Source organism: Ochotona curzoniae, unplaced genomic scaffold (assembly GCF_017591425.1).
Source record: "Ochotona curzoniae isolate NIBS_2020 unplaced genomic scaffold, NIBS_Ocur_1.0 scaffold_4506, whole genome shotgun sequence".
NCBI lineage: Eukaryota > Metazoa > Chordata > Mammalia > Lagomorpha > Ochotonidae > Ochotona > Ochotona curzoniae.
The window spans coordinates 54,354,300-54,366,905 of record NW_024467119.1 but is presented as its reverse complement, the minus strand read 5'-3'; the positions used below and the strand labels follow the sequence as shown (position 1 = coordinate 54,366,905).

The window sequence follows — 12,606 nt, the reverse complement described above, 5'->3', positions numbered from 1 at the left end:
TGAAGCGGAGCAGGTGGGACACAAACAGATGCCTATATGGGATCCCAGTGCATGTAAGGTGAAGATTTAGCTTATGAGCCATCATGACATGCCAAAAATTTATGATTCTTATGATCAAAGTTGTTGAGTGCCTTTCCTATTCAAATGGCTATTTGTATGTCATTTTTTTAAAAAGTAACTTTTCATATATTTGGCCTGCTTTTTAAAAAATGTAATCTTTTCATTTTTTTGTGCTCTATAAATTCTGGATGTAAATCCTTTGATGCATGGTTTAATTCAAATCTTTTTCATATAACTTTTTCAAACATCATCTTTATAGCATTTTATAGGAACTTGGAACCAACAATCTCATTTACAGTTGAGAAAATAGATCTAGCAAGTTTAAAGATTTGTCCAAAGTGCTATGGTGAGTTAGGAATAATAGGATTAGCTTGTCTCTTGCTTCTTAAATTCTAATTTTCACCCCATTTTAAACCATTAAAAGTAAGTATTAAACAAAAGTTAAATCATTTACAACAGAATTCAGCATGAAGGTTACAGATTTGGGGATCTAATTTTTAAAAAATGATTAGTTCAGATCTCAAGGATATCATCAAATTTACTCTTAATCCTCTTACAAGTGAAAGCAAAGTAACCTTTCACTTTCTAATGGAAGAAAATTACAATTTTAGAAAATAGCTCTTGAATGTCGCTTTCTTAATCATTGCATAAAGTGAACGTTTTCTTAAACCATAACATCTGTTTCAAGCAATGTCTGGGTAGTCTGTACTTGGTAGTGCTTTCTCTCTACAGGTGTAGTTTTCAGGCCTGGAAACTTGCTCAGGAGTTGAAACAGACTTGGGTACACAGTTAAGCAAGATCTTCTCCCCTCAAGAAATCTGACATTACCTTTTGTGCTTACTCTAGGAGTTTTAACTGGGTCGTCTGTAAGACTTATCAGAAAATGAGGATCTAGAAAATGAAGATGAATACACATGGAAACACAAAAATCAGAAAGGGCCAAATTTGACCTACCGATTCCATCCAAAATGTACATCCCGAGGAACTGAAAGTACTGAGTAACTCTGCAAAAACAGCCTGAGGAAGGAATCTGACCATATTCTGTAGAGTCACTTATCTGTGTCTGGCATAGCCCTGGTTGTTCTGGCATCTGGAGTGTGAACATAAGGCCATCTTGTGAGTGGTTTGATGGCAGGAGCCCTTGCATGCTGTGTTGGTGGTTGGTAATTGTGCTGGTTGGTGGGGTCATTGCTCTTGCAATCTCGACAGGAGATTGACTTTCATCACAAAAGTTCACCAGTTGCTTAGTCAAGAGCACAGATATTCTATTCTGCAGGAAAAACAAAACAAAACAAAGCAAGAAACAAAAAATAAGGTGGCTGAGATGACCCCAGTGGCAGTGTTCTGTGGGAACACTGAGGCCACTGCTTTTTTCCTGATGCCCAGCTGCAGACTGATACTCGCCATCTGTAGTCAGAGATAGACTGAGGTCATTGATGTATTGGTTTAAAGTAAAGGCAGTAACATTCGAAGAGTTACACTAATGATTCCTTTGGCCTGGATCTTACAATTTCAAGGTTGGCTGTTGCCATAAATAGCTTTTGAAAGATTACTCTAAAAAAGCAATACAGTATTTTTCCAACAAAAAATATTCAGATACAACATAAATTAAAAAAGAATGCAAAGCAAAATATACTATCCAAAAGTTTAAGGAAGTGTTTAATTCTGTTTTATACAAAATCTCTGAAGAGAGAGTCCTACACAGATTCAAAGAAAATGCAATGTCTCAATTTAGATGGAAATCAAGATTAAATATGCTCTAGACACTGTATGTAACTTGAAAATGATGCTGGTGATGACACAAACAGTGATCTGAAGACTGCACATGAACAAATAGCTCCTGTGGGAGCGGGCATTTGGTCTAGCAGTTCAATTACCATGTCCTGTATCAGAGTATTTGGGTTTGAGTCCTCACTAGTTTCTGATTCCAGCTTCTTGTTAATGCAGAACCTGAAAGGCAGTGTTGATGGCTCAGGGAGTTAGGTCCCTGCCCCTTTCATGGGAGGCTTGATCTGAGTTCTAGCTGTCGGCTATGGCATTCTCAGTGTCAGTTTGGGAGCTCTGTCTCTCTCAGAGTTTTATATTAACATAAGATTTAAAAATATGTGTCTAACAAATTAGCATATTTTGTACCTGTGTATTTTTATTTTTTGGACTGATAATCTGATGGCAGAAACGCAGATTATTTTATATTTGCCACTATCTTCTACTTGGGCATATAATCTCTCTTGATCATGTTCGTGCTTTTTAGAGCCGAGAGAAAAGTATTCTATTAAGGTTAGTGTTTAGAGTTACCACCCTAAGTCCAAAGACAATAAGGGAATGCTTTGTCTTTGGAGTTAAAAACAACAGAACAACAGATCAGAATATGGACCTTCTTGTATAATTGCCACAAATTGATATTTCTAAATGATAGCAATGTTAAGCTCCTACCTCTACCTCATGTCACTGGCTCTCTTCAGGTTATTGAAGAAATGACACAAGAATTTCCGAGAACAAAATGAAGATGATCATGATAGGCACTTGTTTTTAAGTCATCATTTTTTTTTTTTTTATTTTGCCAGACTGATACCAGAGTCAGTAAATTTTTAACTACTAAAACCACTGGTTTGCTTTTTCTGTCACAGGGTGATTCCTAAAATGACTTGTGGTTTTAACCTTTAACAGACTCTGATGTAGGGGTCATGATAGAAAACGCCTGGACTTCACCCAGATGTTCACTATGGGCTTGCTATCCCTAACGAAACGATAGAAAAGTAACTTACCTGCCTCAGTTATGGGAGGTGTTGTCCAAGCTGCCTCACGGGACTCAACAGCGACATTTTCTGTTTTATTTTACCTACCACATAGTTTGTGCTTGACATTCCTGTATGACTTAATTTTGAAAACATTTCCTGCAAATCTATTCCTTTATGTTAGCCCTGACCATCTGTTTTCTTCTGGATCTGAAGGGAAAAATTTCACAGAGAATTTATCCTCAAAAGACATTTGATGTTGCCATTGAGACTGGTACATTTTTATGAATGCTTATGTATGTTTTTAAGAGAATCATCCGTCCTACATTCTACACTCTTGTAGTCAGAACGAAAGCTCATTTTGTCACCATAACAACCAAAATCTATTACAAATATTAGATCATTATTAGGAAAGATGGGAGAATCAAACCTACCAAATCTTGGCAAGCATTTATTTGGTTATGTTTTTCTCAAATTTATCTAATATTGGGCATATATGAGCCCAAATTTAAATTTCTAATTTGGACTTAGAAGGTTTTCTTGATTTGGCCACAAAAGAGCTATCTCTTGGATCTTTTTAACATATTGACAGCATCTGATGTGCAAACATTAAGTTACATCAATCTTATAGGAATAAAAATGAAGATCAACTATTTTAAGCCAAAAAGCAAACATCATGCATGGTGATTAGAACAGACTCTTGACAGATAGCCTGGCTCCTATCTTTAATCTGCTTCTTCTTAGTTGTATCTTCAGCAAGTTGTGAAGCCTCTTTGGGCTTTACTTTCTTCAACTATACAATGAGAATTATAATCATTCATACCTCAGGGAATTGTCTTGAGAGTTAAACAAGCTGCAAGATGAAGAGTATGGAGAGCTGTGCTTAGAACATAATAAATGCTCCATACAGCTTTGCTATGACTTTTATTATTTGCAGATAACCTTGCTGAACAGATTTAGAAATGGGTGAAAATTACTATGTTATGATTACAAGTTGTATAGAGGTGAGTGATGGGAAAAGGATCCCAGTACTCAGGTAAATGGGAAAGCTGAGTGGATATAGGAACACTAGGAGACTAAATGTAACTGAATGTTTCTACAAGATTCATTGAAAAAATGGTGAACATTACAGAAAAGATAGGGGTACAGAGGCTACATATGCCACTCATCAGTTATAGCTGAGATCTGAAGTCTCAGGAATGATAACTTGGTAGGATGAAGACGAAAAATGATTCTGGGAAAATAATCCTATCAACGTGTATCTTCAATAAGTAGAAATCAGACAAGGGGACTGAAAAGCATCAGAAAACAGACAAAAAACAGAGATACATGATACATCACAAGCCTTGAGAGTGGTGAGGTTGGCACCCTCTTGGGAGACATTAAGAGGCTGCTGGCTATTGGCTTTGGATTGTTTAGCTCTGGACATCAAAACCATTTGTGGAGTAAATCAGCAGATGGAAGATCTTTCTGTCTGTCTCTCCTTCTCTTTGTAAGTCTGATCTGCCTTTAGAATAAAAATAAATCTTTTTAAGAGAAAGCAAAGTTCTTATGATCACAAGACCTACAGGATTTGAGTTTGTTTCCCTTTGCTCTGATAATCAGACCTGCTTCCAGGACCAGGCTTGCACCAGTTTAGGAGGCATAAAGGCTGACCTAGACTGACCTGCAACTCATTGTATGTACATTGTCATACTTCAGCATGCTAAATAACACAGCAGCATTGGATAGCAAGCATTGGACTATGTAAGGAATGGCAAGGAGTGGCAGCTAGGTTCTAAAAAATCTCCAACTACTTCCCAGAAAACACCATAACTATTCCTCCTTCTTATTAACCTCAGTTCAGAGAAGGGACCACTCCCCTCTGAGTAGGTCCTCTGTCTGTGGAATGGGTAGTTCTGCTTTCTGAGTAACACTCTGCTTGCTGTTCACTGTTGACTAGTGTTAATTTGTTTCTGAATTCCTTCTTGCACTGAAGTCATGGACCTGAGTATCGTGCAGCCATTGTTATCTGTTGCCAGGATTAAAAGTCATAACAGATTTGTGGAAATCAGGTTATCATAAATGAAGAGGAAATGGGAGATGAGAATGGACAAGAAAAAACAGAAGACTATTGTAGCCAGCCATGTGGCAATTACAGAAATGAAAGAAAATAACTATTCCAAGAAAAACTGCTATGTGAGAAAAGAATTGCTTTGTACTCACTGAATTACTTGCTGCTTATGATATGGAAGCTTGAGTATGTTTCTAACACATTCCTCATGGGAATTGACAGGGTCAGGTAGAAATGAGAAGGTGTTAGCCTTGACAGAAGAAACTTTTGATATGGAAAAGGATGAGGATGCCAAGAGAATGCTAACTTCTGAGACAAAAGAGCATTCACACTGAATGATGGCATCTAACTACTCTGAAAGGTAGGGAGCAGGTTGTCCCAGCCAGTGAGAGGGCCAGGGATGGCCTTGAAAAGAGAATTCCAGTTTGGAAAGAACAGTTTTCTTCTGTTGACACCCTCCTTTGGGGATGATAACAGAGCAGCACCAAAATGGGAAAAGATAGGTTGGATAGTGGACCCAATGGGCATAGTTAGTCATATACAAGGGAGTATAAAAGTTAAAACCAGCCAACCAACCAAACAATCAAACATAGGAACAGGAGCAAGTGGTTAAGTAGATTAAAAATATGCATTTTATGGACACTTGAAACAGATTTATTTTAAAACCCAGACAGTGCGAAATGCAGAACTGCCAGTTTGCTTATTGAAATGGAAATGCCATTGCAGCAGCTAACAAACAAAATCAAAACAAAGACTAGATATGGCTGTAGGCAGGGACCACATAGGGCTGGCTCCAGAAGAACACATCTTTGAAGGATGGGTTATAATGAACCATAGCAGACTCCACTCTGGAGCTAATCACACCTCACTGGTGGGAAACCTTTGGGGCAGCGTCCCCATATAGCATTGACAGATAGGCAGAGCTTCCATCTGATGATTCTTTTCCCAGACGCTCACATGTGAACAAAGCCAGAAGCCCAGAATTCCACCTGAGTGCCTCATATGAGTGGCAGAAATACAAATAATCCAGAGTGTCTATTAACAGGAATTCGCAATCAAGAGTCAAAGCAGGGACTTAAAGCCAGGCATTCCGATGTGGGACTGAGGCATCCTAACATCAGGGTAAGTTCCTGCCTGCCTGACTTTAAAGATTATTTTGGCAGGGCATTTGGTGCAGCAGGTAAGATGCCACCAGTGATGCTCACATCCCATATTGGTTCAACTTTCAACTCCTCTGCTTCCAGTACAGTTTCTGCCTACAAGAGCTACAGATTATAGGTGACTTAAAATGTCGGATCCTTGCCACTCATGTAAGAGTCTTGTATTCAGTTTCTAGCTCTTGGTTTTAGCCTGGCCCACCCATGCCTGTTGCAGGCATTTGGAGTTTTGGAGTGTGAACCAGAGGATGGAAGGTATTTTTACACACACACACACACACTCTCTCTCTCTCTCTTGTTCTCTCTCTCTTTTTCTCTCCCCCCCCCAAATAAAAATGTATTAAAAACTTTTAAAGTATTATTAGGAACTTCTACTCATATTGTACCCAAGTGTAGACAGCTCTTAGACTTTCCATTATATAAGCCAGTATGTTCTCATTTTTTTCCTTGCAGTAATTTGTGTTTGGTTTCTGTTACTTGCCTTGAAGGAATCCAGAATAAAATCAAAAGCAATTGACAAAGCTGAGTAAGGGCATATTTAAATCTTCTTCTATGATGTAACTTCTACAGTCATTAGAACCTCACTCCTTTAAACAATATGAGCCTTTTTCATTATGTAAACATACTATTTAGCTTAAAAGTAAAATAAAACTTTCTGGAAGAGATGACTGTGGTGCATGGGAAAGGGTGCCAAATAAAGCTGGTGATTCTTTCCCCTGGTGAGTTCTAAGAAAAGATAGAGACTTTGGGGATGGTTTAACTATCCTGTCCGGAAGCAGGAAGGAGATTGGAGCAGGGAGTCCTATCCCAGCAGTGCCAGTAGTTACACACCGCTTCTTTGCAAATACGTAGAGCTGCTTAGACCACAGTGAGAGAAATTTGCAACCAAGTACATGGCCATTCCTTCTTTCCCTTTCTTGGATTTTGGTCAGGAATTTAGACACTCTACTTCTGTGTCTTATATACTCTTGGAAATACATGTCGTATCATTAGTTACTTAGCTTCGGATGGAATAAAAACTCAAACCAAAAATTTACTGAATACTTACAACAAGTTGGATATGCTGCCTGAGTGATTTAACTCAATTATTTTTATTGTGTCCATTTGAAAGAACAATAGCAACTGCAGCTTTCAGATGTTAAACTTGTTCAGTGTCACTTGGAAGTGCTGGGATTCCAACTTAAATCTGTCTTTTCAACCTTTGTTCTTAACTGGTAAGCCTGTTTGTATTTTAATTCCCGTTATGTGTCAAGGCACACAAACACTGAAGTAGTTTTGAGTATTCTTAACTTCCCCCCCCTATTTTCAAGATTACCCATTTCTCAAATGTCTAAAGTAATAATTCACTTCTCATGCTTCTGCAGTAAACCAAGTATTTCTGGCAACTTTCAGACACTCCTGACATTTATCTGATTGTCACTTGTCACTTCTTACCTCATACAGCAGTTTGTTTTTTCTTAGCTTCTCTTTACAGTTACTATGTTTAGGGGACAACTTGAGACCCATTTCTTTCCCCAGAAGGAAAACTGACACATTGGTTTTCAGAATTAAAAATTCTGTATGTGCATAATAAGAGAAACAGAACCCAGGGCAATAAATTTTATGGTTACTTTTCTAATTCACCTTCTTTATAGTGTCTGCCCCAAACTGTACTTTCAAGCTTCCCAGAAAAAACTAGAAATCTCTTAAATTATTTGAAATGGTGTCATGTCCTCACAGGGCAGTCTTTCATATTACTAATATTTTTGCCCAAGGTATCCGTCTTTGGATTACTTCACCCAAATCCAAAGTTCTATCATCAACAGAAAAGAAAGACTATAAATATCTAATTAAAATCCAGCACTCACCAAATCAATCCCTGCCCCCACTCAGAATTTTGCATAGTAGAAAAATTGTTACTGCAATATATGGTCCACAGCAAACATAATTTGAAGAGAAAAAAAGTTTGAATCACCATTCTGTTCCTGCTTCTGACTAGCATGTATTTAGAAGTACTGTGATCCTATCCACAAGGAAACTACAGTTTTGGTAGATGACCAATATTTGAATCTTGTGGTCTTTTTCAGCCAGGAGGACTTGGCCCTGCCTTTTCACTGAAAGTAAACCATCTCCTGAACTTCCCTCAGCCTCATGGCTGCATCTTCTGAGGCATTCCCTCATGGTGACTTCTCAAAGCTGAGCCTATAGTTGAAAAGGTATTTCAAATTCCTTTCTGGCACAGCCAGTCCTTGTCAATGAAGTCCAGCAGAAGTACTTGCTTGCTTTGTAACAGATCCAGATGCACCTGTCCCTTTCCCTTGAACTTCTGACTCTTTGAGGCTGGGGTGGAGTCTGATATCTGCACGTAAGCAAAGAGCCGCATCTGGGCATTGGATTTGCCCTAAGATAAAAACAAAGCTCTCAAACCTCTAAGGGTGATCTAGCATCATTATAATTGCAGGGACTGGAATAACTTATCGTCCTGTATCTCTTCTTTAGAGTTGAGAAAACTGATGTTCAGAAGAGCTAGTAAAGTGGCTCAAGTTGGTATACTTAATAAATGGTAGGATCAGGATTGAAATTTAGAATCTCTGGTTCGAAATTCATGGTGGCTTGCAAAATATGATGTAGAAAAGTAGTATACTTCTCTCTTCAGGACCAATTCTAAGTATCCTTGTTCCTGCAACACTTAGAAAAAAAACTTTCTGAAACTTCTAATAGAACAGGACATGTTTTTCAAATTAGAACACCTTTTAAGTTTGCTGGGAACCATAGCTGGGTATCTAATCCCTCTTTATTTTTGCCATATAATAGTAAAATTTAGACTTTTCTCATTGTTCTGATCCAGCTTCCTTTGTTTCCAAAAAAGAATGACATTAAGACATGAAAAAGAAGGATTTGAAACAGCAAATTTGGTATTAAGACAACCCAAGAGTCAGCCAGAAAATGTAGAAACCTTAGAGTAAAGGAGCTCTTTATGATTAAGTGGATCTACTGACACTCTTTTAAAAATTGTGTGTTGCCTGTGTGTCAGATTGCTTTAGTTCTTAGAGGATAAAACTGTGTAAACTATGCTGTGGTGATTTACTAGGGAGTGTTGTGTATGTTTGTGCAGGGAAAGTTTAGGGAGTAGGCATGTTGATCGCTTGTCTTTCATTATTCCCAAATAGTCTCATACACTCTCTACTGAGATGTACAAGAGCTTTGAATGTGAACAAAGCAGGAAACATGAAATTCAGAATTAATGTATCATCCAATTAGTCCAACTAAGAACAAAATTTAATTAATGCTGCTTCCAACAGAACTAGAAAAAAGAAACTGAAATTTTTACTATCATCATACATTTCCAATTTGATACAAAGACATTCGTTAGAAAGCACGTGGTCAGGTAAACAGGAAATGTGGATATGTTTTAGACAGCAGTAGTCTATCCAAAACACTTGTAATTTCTCCTTTATGACACCATCATCTTCATTTTCAAATACTTGTGAATGATTTTTTGATATGGGATATTGTAGAACATCCCAGATTGCAACACGAGGATATATATATATATATTTTTTTCTTTTTATTTGAGAGGTAGATTTATAGAGAAGGTCATACACACACACATACACACACACACAGAGAGAGAGAGAGAGAGAGAGAGAGAGAGAGGGAATCTTCTATCATTGGTCATTGGTTTACTCCCCAAATGACTACATGGCAGAGTGGTCCAAAGCCAGGAGCCAAGAGTTTCCTTTAGACCACCCACATGGGTACAGGGGTCCAAGGATGTGGGCCATATTCCATTGCTTTGTTAATTCATAAGCAGGGAGCTGGACCAGAAGTGGAGCAGCTGGACATGACATCAGTATGGGATGCCAGTGCCACAGGCAGAGCAATAGCTTGTTATGCTATTGCACTGACCTGATGCTATGTTGGTAGTTAGGATGCTGGACTCTCAGCCATTGTCCATGCCTACAATGTTGGGATATACTTAAACAGCAGAATGATGAACTTATGACTGATTATGAAGGGCTATACTGTTGTAATGAAATAGGGGAAATCAGTATGGGGGTTGAGACTTGGGGAGGGGGAAGGGAAATTCCAGAGCCTATGAAACTGTACCATAAAATAATAAAATAAATAAATTTAATATATAAAATATGAAATTTATATTTTGTTTTGAGTAAGACATGGTCACTTGTCTTAAATTCACTTTTTTTTTTTTTAATGTTGGAAGGCTGTTTAGATATTTTCTAGTGCTCCCTCTCATTTTTCAGGTTTGCCATTAAGAGAAGCTCTTTCTGCAAGCTACAGTGGCTGTTGATTGCTAGAGCCATGAACTCTATACCTAAGGAGTTTTGTCTCTCAGATGTCTCCGCTAACTATTTCTCAGGATTCCATGCTCATTTTTTTTCCAAGCAGTAGCTGAATAAGTTCCAATTTTCCTCTGTTTGATTTTTTGCTCTTCAAAGCTTTCAAACACATGAGACAAGCCCCCATCTCATGTTCTAGTCTTCTGTGAAAGGTGCTTTTATTTACACTGCACTTATTCAAACAACTGTTCTCAGTTACAATGTCCCAGGGCCTGAACTGGCTACTGTCTATATCATGGTTTTTGAAGTTCAACCCAAAAGTGGTCAGAGGAGTTGCTTTAAACCCCCAAACCTGGCTCTACTCGCCTGACATACAGCAAGCCATTTTCTGACACTAGCATGGGGAAGAAGGCAGATATTTATTGCAAAGCACAGACTGAGGAGTCAGGCAGTTAATGTTGAATTCCTGAGCTCCCCTGCAGGTTACCAAGGATTCTTATAATTCAAATTTGAGGATGATTGTAGCACTATGGTCAAGGCAGAGTGATCGCAGTGTTGAGGCAGAACAGGCACAGAATCAAGACACAGGATTTCTAGAACTGGCTTGACAAATCCTTTGAAGAGATTGGCAGTATCTTGCTGTTTAGCAGTATATTCAGCAGCACATAAGGACAGCTTGCCCCAGTAACTGATAAAACTTTTGAAGTACCTGAATGTCAAGAGGAAGGTGTATGGAAGTATGAATATTTCAGGAAACTGTCTTGAGCTAAATAGATTTACTGTCAAACATCAGAGTGAATGTTCTCCAGATGCTTGCACTGTAATAACAGCAAATGAGCAATAGATTTTTCTGTGTACAGCTCATGAAACTCCCAAATAGTGTCTGCTACAGACTATCCTAGAGACATGCTTGATGCTACTGCATGTCTTCTAAAAAGCGATAAATATTTTTCTTGCAGGGTTAGCATAAAGGAATCATCAACAGTAAAGCTGGAATCAGTATGCCACAGGATTTGCAGAATTTTTCACATGCTTATTTTCACCACCAGCAGATAGTTAATCAAAATTAAAATGAAAAAATTTTGTTATTTTTTACTAAATTTGTAATGAAATACAATTTGAATCTCAAGGACAAACTATCAGTTTTAGAAGAAGTTCAGTATTTAGTTTCTGGCGAAAGTGAATATAAAGAGAATCATTCAGAAAAATGTACTGATCATATAATTAACATTTATCAAATGTGTTTAAATCATTTTGACACATTAGTCATGCATTCATATTATAGCTTTTTGATCTAAAACGGGTTTTTTTTTTAAAAAAAAGATTTATTTAATTGTTATTGGAAAGGCAGAAATACAGAGAGGAAGAGAGACAGAGAGAAGGATCTTCAGTCTGTTGATTCACTCCCCAAATGGCTGCAAAGGCCAGAGCTGCATCGATCCAAAGCCAGGAGCCAGGAGCCAGGAGCCTCTTCCAGGTCTTCCATGCATGTGCAGTGTCCCAAGGCTTTGGGCCATCTACCACTACTTTTGCAGGCCACAATCAGGGAGCTGGATGGGAAGTGGGGCTGCTGAGATTAGAACTGGTGTCCATATGGGATCCCAGAGCATGCAAGCTAAGGACTTTAGTTGCTAGGCTACCATGCCAGCCCATAGAACAGGTTTTTAACTTGGGAAATATTTTTAAAGTTATAAAAGAGCTTTGTTATGTTTTATTTCACGATATTTCTATAATCATCAATAAATAAGTTTTAAAGTTTTTTTGCAAGTTAAAATGCATTCCTTTTTAGCAACACTATTGAAAATTCTTAGTAAATAATACTAAAAATTTAAAGATATACAGATCAAAACAAACAAGACTTTAGAAAAGTATGGCATTGAATTGAATGGCTAACTTTTTGCTTTTTGCTAGATTAAGTTTCAGTAATGAAATATACAAAGGCTAATTTTTTTTTTAAATGAGCAGTTAAACTATTTTATCCTCAATAGTAAATGATTTTTCTAAGCTTTGGGAGAAAACCTATAATCACCGGTAGAATTGCTGAACTTTATTGTTTTTATTGCTTTTCTGAGAGCAAATTATGTTTAAGTTGACAAGACTATTGCATCATTCATAGCAGTGCTAACATCAATGATATTAAAATTGATAAAAAAAGCAAGTATTGGAAAGTATGATCGGATTTGAACCATGTTTTGTCATGAGCGTGGGAATGGCCATAAAATTCCTTTGTGCCTCACGGAGTGACAATCACTCCTAAAAGAATAGGGAAACTAAAAGGGTTCCAGACTTTTGAGCTTTTTTTGTGGTAATAAATAGCCATC

At 37.7% G+C, this 12,606-nt stretch overlaps 1 pseudogene; it reads left to right on the top strand.

Moving 5' to 3' along the window:
* Positions 1-4,883: 4,883 nt before the first annotated feature.
* On the top strand, positions 4,884-12,201 carry LOC121147505 (annotated as a pseudogene).
* Positions 12,202-12,606: the final 405 nt, after the last annotated feature.